Source organism: Marmota flaviventris, chromosome 5, assembly GCF_047511675.1.
Source record: "Marmota flaviventris isolate mMarFla1 chromosome 5, mMarFla1.hap1, whole genome shotgun sequence".
NCBI classification, from domain to species: Eukaryota; Metazoa; Chordata; class Mammalia; order Rodentia; family Sciuridae; genus Marmota; species Marmota flaviventris.
In genome coordinates, this window is record NC_092502.1 from 102552525 (window position 1) to 102561531 (window position 9007).

The 9007-nt window shown below is 36.0% G+C and overlaps 1 protein-coding gene across 5 annotated transcripts in view; it reads right to left on the bottom strand.

Moving 5' to 3' along the window:
• Positions 1-4912, bottom strand: part of Tent2 (terminal nucleotidyltransferase 2) — a 62212-nt gene extending 57300 nt beyond the window's left edge. For 2 of the 5 annotated variants that reach the window (XM_071612465.1, XM_027927811.2), the window contains exons 1-2: positions 4609-4912; positions 4257-4326 (exon numbers count right to left, since the gene is read on the bottom strand). The gene's annotated coding sequence lies outside the window, so the exon portion shown is untranslated. Of the gene's footprint in view, positions 1-4256; positions 4363-4574 lie in introns of all 5 variants that reach the window. The other 3 variants (XM_027927810.2, XM_071612464.1, XM_027927808.2) reach the window with 3 other exon arrangements.
• Positions 4913-9007: the final 4095 nt, after the last annotated feature.

Below are 9007 nucleotides of genomic sequence, written 5' to 3' on the forward strand. Positions count from 1 at the left end.
GAAAAAGAAAACCTGATGCAAGAAAGGGCAGAAACAAAGTAAATTTCTAAGATGATGTTAAAAGAAAGCTCATAGCTCAAAATTAGAGCAGGAGGATGGAAGGTTTTAGAAATATTCAAAGAAAAAAAAATTTAGCTGGTAGATTATCTGATATATTTGATCAGAGAGTTCAGCTAACAGGGCAGAAATAATTATAGAAATATAGAAAAGCACCTAATTAAAAATAAACTACAGAAAAACACTTTAAAGGTAATATAAAAAAGGAAATATATTCATACTCAGTTCTTATAATAATCTAATCACTAAATACACTGATTTAAGCAAAAAGTGATCATTTGTTATACATTATTTATTATATACTGCATTTATATATTAGATTTATTATGTTGTGTGTATGTGTATATATATATAGTAATTTTTGTATACATACTAATGTGGAGGGTAACAAAAGATACAAAAAGATGCTAAATCTTCATTTTCAGTAAAAGTAAATCAAAATAATGAGCTATGGAATTTTTTTTCTTTTTTAAACAGAGGAAAATAACACGTAGCCAAATTAAAAGAAATGAAATGGTTATGTCTCTGGAGATTGAGACTAGGAGGGTTGGAAAAACTGGAAAAGCCAACAGAAGGGAAAAAAAAGATCTGGGAAGAAACTACTAAATCATTCATATAGACTTGGTCCTTGCTTTTGCTTTAATTCTGTAAGATTAACATTCCCTAGGTTGGCCACAGACAGTGAGATTCGTCAGCCCAGAGTTCATCAACAACTATGGACAAGAGTCTCTGGACCATCATCAAATTTTATCCCAATGCCTGACTCTATAATTTGTCCCAGAGACACAGTATTACCCCTAGAAAAACAGAATTTTTCAACTTTTCTTAGCAGGCAGAAGAAAGTTTCTCCTATAACTTTCTTGTTAAAGGAGATATTTTTTTAAAAAAAGAAAGAAAATCAATATCTGCTGACCTTTACTCCCTGAAGTTCACTGAACAAAGGAAGTGGACAAATACATTGCTAAACAGCATTCTAGGGAATCCATTATTAAAAGTACATTCAATAATTGTGGCAACTAACTCCCGTTCTATCTTTTGTCTTGGGATGGACCTCAGCCTTCTTTATTCTGATTCTCTGACCTAACTTCCCACAAAACATAATTCCTATTTCATAGGACTAATAAGATATGAAATTAAATATAATTCACTGTACTTCATCCTGCTTAACATCTCATTTTGTTGGAATACAGATACTATAGATTCAATCAAAGAAAGGAATCTGTATTCAGAAAAACAATTAAAATGTTTTATTTTCAGACTGGAAATGCAACTTGTGGGAGAGCATGTGCAAGATCCTGGGTTCAATCCCCAGTATGAGGTGGGGGTCTATTTTCAGGTTTATTCAAATAAGTTCAGAATTTAAAACATAGACACTTTTATTTATACCTATAAGGTTTTTGTGATTTTTTTTCCTCTAGATCCAAATAGGGTCTTTATATGTGTGCATTTCAGACTTTAAGATGCAAAATGAACTAGGTACCAACCTTATCTTATTCCTATCCCATTACATGAGCAAACGCAAACTAAATATAAGTCAAAAGGTGTCCTGTGGTTCAAATTACAAAGTTATTAACCAACACCCCAGGCTTAAAAGTTTAAAATGATTCTACAACCTAAAGTTCTCTAGGGAAAATAACTAGAATTCAGACGATCTAAAATTCCCAGATAAGAATTGACATTTCTGCAGTCCCTTGAAAACAATGCATCTGTCAGGTTCTCTTCAGAAATCAGGCTCTTAAACAATTCAGACTTCAAGTGAAGAGAGTCATTCCCAGGAAATTTATCAGTGGCATGCAATGTTCCCCAATATAAGTATCCTGCATGGCCTTCTAGAGATAAGTAAACCAAAAGCCCATGAATTTCAATTGCTTTTTCTAAAATATTTCAACAATGATTTGGGAAAAACTACAATCCATTATAAATATTACCAGAGATCTTTTTTAAGTAGAATATAGAGTTTGACAGAATAAAATCAAGTAAAACCATTGCCATACCATAACTTTACAAAATTTTAGAACTTTTATTTTCTTCATGTGTGAGTGCATATGCGTGCGTGCGTGCATATGTGTGTGTGTGTGTGTGTGTGTGTGTGTGTATGTGTATACATTTTTTTTTTTTTCTCTTGTGATGCTGATGATGGAGCCCAGGGCATTGTGCCTTCTAGGCAAACACCTACCACTGATTTAACATCCCCATTCCTCTTTATATTCTTAATGAAAAAATTGTTCACGAAGTAGTTATGATCTATATTAAGCATTACTCTGCTTAACCTGTGGTAATAGGTATGACAAATTTTATAATAAAATTCAGGATAGGCAGTATCCTATTTTTCTTACCTTAAAAGTTGTCAGTCCTTAACTTTAAAATATAATAATCTGCGTAAATTTAAACTGTTTCTTAAACCATTCTATCCTTTCTTGCATTAAGGAGAGAACCTGAAAGATTGTTTCCTAAATAAGTTTTCCCTAATGGGAAATTATACAAACTTATTTGTCAATAATCATAAATGAGATATGGTAGTAATAAAGTATTTTACAAAGTATTTCCTAGTGATATAGTATTTGATTCTCTAGTTTACAATCGGGAATTTCTGTCCTGAACTTGACCTCTCCCCCAACAAATTACTGAACATTCAAGGTTACATAATTCCTTCATCATTTGGAAAACAGAATATACCTAATATAAAAAAACACTGAAACTATACTGGCTAAACCAACTTATCTGTTCATCTTGTCCATACCTTTGATCTCCCAAACCTACCTTTATCCTTCACAACTGAAAAAGTCCAATTCCTAAATGCTGTTCACCAACTGTCAAAATCACTTGCAGGTTCTGAACACAGTATTCCTTTACATTAAGAATTAAACCCCATCCAAGTGTTAAAAAAGAATCTCATGTTTTAAAAAAAGAACATAGTTCCAGGGGCTGGGGTTGTGGCTCAGTGGTAATGTGCTCACCTAGCATGCATGAAGCACTGGGTTCGATTCTCAGCACCACATAAAAATAAAGACAATAAAGTCCATCAACAACTAAAAAAATATTAAAAAAAAAAAAGAACATAGTTCCAAATTACTGACTGGCCTGTTTCACATGGAACCTCTGTATTACAGGACACTTCTAGACAGACATAATTGGGGCTATGCATACTAACAAATGTTATTGGTTAAAAACGTTAAATATTATTGGGTATTAATCAGTACAAATTAAGAATCTTATGATTGCTAATCAGTACATTTTAAAAACCTTGTGGTAACTAAATATGGTATCTACAAAAGTAGTATGTTGCCAGTCATACAAAAAAACAACCTAGTGATTGATTATGATCAGTTTCCTCACAAAATTACACAAGGAACATATGTTAGTAAGTTGCCAACTTGGCTTGAGTTTAGCAGTTTCTCTTTGATTCTTTTCTGTTCACCCTACTGGTATGTGCAATCTAAATATAAATAACTTCTAACTTGAACAAAGTTTAAAGAGACAAAACAAGACAATCTAAATAACCCAGAACTTGTGAGACACAGGCCCCTGTGTTCTTACCTAGAGAGAGATAAAGATCCTATATATAAAGGCTGGGCCAGGACGTACATACCTGTAATTACAGTGACTTGGGAGGCTGAGGCAGGAGGATCACAAATTCCAGACCAGTTTGTGCAACTTTGCAAGGCAAGTCTCAAAAGGGCCAGGGGTATAGCTCAGTGACAGAGCCCTTGCCTAACTTGTGGGAGGTCCTGGGTTCGATCCCCAGTACCAAAAAAAAAAGGTGGTGGGGGGGAGTATTCTACTATCAGGCCAACCTGCAAATTTTCCCATAAAATGAAGAACTGAGGCAATTTCGCCTCATTTAATTATAAGTCTTAAAAGGTAAATACCTTTTTAAATATATTTTTTAGGTATTGATGGACCTTTATTTTATTCATTTATCTATATGTGGTACTGAGAATAGAACCCAGGGCCTTACAAGCATTCTACCACTGATACCTTTTAAGTGGTTAATTATGGTTAGAGATGTGGCTAGCATGCATGAGGTCCTGCATTCATACCCCAGCACGACACATACACACACACATTCCAATTCAAAAAAGTCAGCAATTTTCCACTATATTTCAACCCAGCTCACCGAAATCTGACAATAGAACATATGACATAATAATGTCACAACACGTCAAAAAGTGAAATAGTTCATTAATCTAGATATTTACCTTAGTTCTTCCCCGCCTTTTGAAACACCATGCAGGAGTCCCAAGGCAATCTTCCTCTTTTGATTCTGGACTGAGGACAAGGCAGGGAGGGAGCGGAGGTTGGAGGCTGCGTGGGGGCAGGATTCCAGGAAAAGAAAACTGGAGAAGTGGTCCTGAGATTTTCCGGAAAGTGGAGCTGCCCGTAATTCTAAGATAGCTACAAGGTATTGCCAGACCCTCCCACGCAAAACAAAACGCTAGTTTCAGAAAGTTACACGCGCCCCGCCCCCGACTAGGGCCTTCACAGCTGTATCCCTCTCCGAAGCCCCCTAAACTCACACGTGTCCTTGCAGAAGGGGTCAACAGCGCCTACCCGAACTGCCTGCCCAAGCGTTCCCAGGAGCCAGCGGCGGCGGCCAGGCGTGCTCGGTCGTGGCTGCGCCGGAGCCACAGGAGGTAGTAGTGGTAGTGCGATGGCTAGGCCCAGCTCCCGTTCCGGCTTACAATCTAAGCCGGAGCGCGGCTGCCAGGGGAGGAGCGACACAAGAAAAGGCAGGGCCCGCAAGGGTGTGGAGGGTTGGGGGCGGTGGCAAAAAGCGGAAGACCAAAAAGTCGCCGAAAAAGCGGCTTAGAAAGCCTGTCAGAGATATCCGGAAGATCGACATGACCCCGGATGGGAACCACCAACGAGCGCTAGAGGTCACACTTCCGGCAGCCGCCTACCCCCCTCCTAAGCGCTCTTTGCTATAATGCGCAAGCGCAAAACCCTAGGTGATTGCTCATTGGCTTGCCGAGTGGGTGGGAAAGAGCTAGCTGGCACTAACCTGAGACTGGGAGTTAGCAAGAGTGAGGACCTGGTCTTGTGGATCCTATGTGCGTCCGAGCTCGCTTGCAATTCTTGTTCTGTTGAACGTTTTCAGCCGATTCTTGTACCCCCGAGAAGTTTTTCCATGAACCAGTTTTCCTCCACTTCTTTCCTCTGGATCAGCATTAACTTTAGTTGTTGTTTCTCCTCTGCAATAAACTGAGAGCTTCTGTAAAGCCGGGATTCAGCACTCTGACCATAATAGTTAGCACTTACTAATTCAATAAATTCTTATTGCTGTTTCCTCTTGAGTAAGCTTTAATAATTTGTGAAAATATCCAAATTGTTTTAATTTGTTCATGTGAATCTGTTAATATTTCTTTATTGCCCTTGTAATGCCTATAAAAAATCCGACCCCTCTCATTCCTTGAATTCCTCATCTGTGTCATTTTTCCTGACCAATCTGGGGAGAGGTTTATCAGATTTAGGAATCACAAAGCGGTTCTCAGATCTCAAAGCCTCCTTTAGGCTCTAATTTTTTTTTTCTGCTTCTTTAGGTAATTAATTTCTTCTGTTAATTATTTCCTTTCTAATGCTTTAAATTATTTTTAGTTTTTAAGGTTTTAATTTTACTTTTTTGCTTTCCTAACACAGAAACAGGTCCTTGATGTAAGATGTCTCTTCTGTAATATAGACATTTGGTGGGGTAAGTGTCCTCCAGGCACTCCTTAGCTGTATCCCACATATCTTAATACATTGTATTTTCATTTTCCTTGTTTCAAAATACTAATTTCTCTGTTGATTTCTTATTTGACTCATGGATTCTTTTTAAGTGTGTTACTTGGTCTGATATTAAGAGGTTCTGATTATCTTTCATAATTGATTTCTAATTTAATGTCACTGTGATCAGGGAATATACTTTCCATCATTTGAATTATTTAAAATTTACTGATATTTGTTCTGCGGACCAGAGAATAGTCTTAGTAAATCTTTAGTGTGTATTTGAAGTAAATGTGTATTCCACAGTTATTGGGTGAAGTATTCCACAAATCTCAATCAAGTCAAGTGGGTTGAAGCCTAGCAGTGGTGCTGGCATGTAAACTTCAGAGATTGGAGAGGCTGAGGCAGGAGAACCCAAAAGTTGGAGGCCAGCCTGGGCAATGTAGTGACACCCTGTCTCAAAAAAATAAAAATAAATACTGGGGTTATAGCTCAGGGCAGAGCACTTACTTAGCACTCTGAATACTGATTCAATCCCCAGTACAATAAAATAAAAAATCAAGTTGGTTGATATTTTTACTCAAATCCTCTATATTCTTCATGATTTTCTGTCTTCTCATTCTATTATTAAGAAAATATAGAAATTTGACTGTGATTGTGGGTCTTCTTCTATTTCTTGTAGTTCTGTCCATTTTTATTAAATGTTGTTATGAGGTTCCACCCTTAGTTCTATAAAAGTAATTATTCTGTTATTTAGATAATTTTTTATGTGTGCGTGGTGCTGGGGATCAAACCCAGGGCCTTTTTATCACTATGAAATGATCCAATGTACAAATGGCCCTCTGCTTCCCTGTTAATATTCTTTATTCAAAGTGTACTTTATCTGATAGTAATAGAGTCACTCCAGTTCTCTGTTATATGGTATTAATATGGTATATTTTAAAGGATGACAACATTTTAATTATACTTAGTATCCTCCAGAAAATTGAAAAGAAAGAAATACTTCCCAGTTTATTCTCTGAAGCATCACTCTAATACCCAAACCCTAAATATATTTTTTTCTAAATATTTTTATTAGTTATTGATGGACTTTATTGATTTATTTGTTTTATATGTGGTGCTGAGAACCGAACCCACTGCCTCACACATGCTAGGCAAGTGGTGCTCTACCACTGATCTACAACGCCAACCCCCAAACCCTAAATATTAAACAAGAAAACTCTAGACCAATATCCCTCATAAGCATAAATGCAAAAATTCTTTATTTTTCATGGTGCCAGGCATTGAACCCAGGGCCTTGTGCGTGGAAGGCAAGCAATCTACCAACTGAGCTATAGCCCCAGCCTCTAGAAGCAAAAATTCTTAACAAAATTTTAACTATTTACATTGCACAATATAGCCAAGTGTGGTGGTGCATACCTGTAATCCTGATTACTTGGGAGGCTGAAGATCACAAGTTCAGGGCCATCCTCTGCAACTTGGTGAGACCTTCATAGTAGAGCACTTGCCTAGCACACGTGAGGCACTGGGTTCAAGCCTCAGCATCACATAAAAATAAATAAATAAAATAAAGGTACTGCATTTATCTACAACTAAACAATAAATTTTAAAAAGAACTTTTAAAAAATAAAAAGGACTGAGGTTTTAGCTCTGTGATAGAGCATTTCTGAGTTCAATCCCCAGTACTGCCAAAAGAATAATAGACAAGTAAATACCATAATACACAAAAGATAGTGCACCATGAGCAAAAATGGGGGCTTATCTAAGGAATGCAAAGTTCAATTAGCATTGGAAAAAAATCAATCAATGTAATTCACCATGTTAACTAAGATTTTTAAAAAATGATCCAGTCTACTCCTAGAATTACATGAAAACTTCCTCAACTTGATTGAGAGCATCTATAAAAATCATCACTCCTAATGGTGAAGAACTGAATGCTTTCACCCTAGGAACTGGAACAAAGCAAAAATTTCTGTTCTCACTACTTCTGTTCAACATTGTACTGGGAATTTTTGCCTGTGTAATAAGAAAAAGAATTAGGAGACATTCAAATCAGGAAGGAAGAAGTAAAACTGGCTTTATTTATAGATAACACATTGAAAATTCTACAAAAGTCTCTCCTGAGAATCTTTAAAAAGCTGTCAAAACTAATAGATGAGCAGGATACAGGTTACAAAAGCAATATACAAAAGTAAATTGTATTTGTATTATGCTAGCAAAGAAAAATCTGAAATTGAAATATAAAATGCCATTTACAACAGCATGAAACATATTTGTGGAGTTCTGTTAGGCAAAAATTTCTTGGATATGAAACCCAAAGTACTATCAATTAAAAAAAAACAGGATAAATTGGACTTCATCAAAATTAGGTACTTCTTCTCAAAAGACACTGTTAAGAAGATGAAACAACAAGCCAAGCCAAGCCAAATCATATATCTGATAAAGAATTTGTATCCAGATTGTGCATTTTTTTAAACTGTCATACCTCAATAATTTTTTAAAACCCAATAAACAAATGAGCAGAAAGTTACATAGACACTTCACCAAAAACACCTTATAAGTGGGAAATAAAGACACAACATCATCAGTGAAAATATACATTGAAATGACAATAAAATACCACTGCCTACCTATTTAATGGTAAAACCAAAAAGACTAACCAGACTGTGTTGGTGAGAACATGGAGCAACTAAAACTCATGTATACTACCAGTGGAAATGTAAATTGGTACAACTTCTTTGGAAAACACTTTGGCAGTTTCTTTAAAAAAAAAAAAAAAGTTAAGGAAATGTTTACATGTGACCCTGCTGTTTGTCTCCTAGGTATTTACACAGAACTAACGAAAGCATATATCTGCACAAAAATTTATACACAAATGTTCATAACCATGTTTGCAATAGCCAATAGTTATAACAGTCCATCAATAGATAAATGAATAAATAATTCATGGTATATCCACATAATGGAATACTACACAGAATAAAAGAAACAAACTTCTGATACATGGAACACCATGAATGAATCTCAAAATAATTATGATCAGTGAGAGAAATCAGACCCAAAAGAGTACATAATGTCCCATTTATATTAATTTCTAAATAGTGTAAACAAAACTTGAGTGAGAAAAATCAGGTCAATAGTAGCCTGCTGGGGAACAGAGAAGGGCAGGAGGGAGAGATTGCAAAGAAATAGGGAAACTTTTGGGAGTGATACTCATATTTGTTATCTTGACTGTTGTAGTTTCATA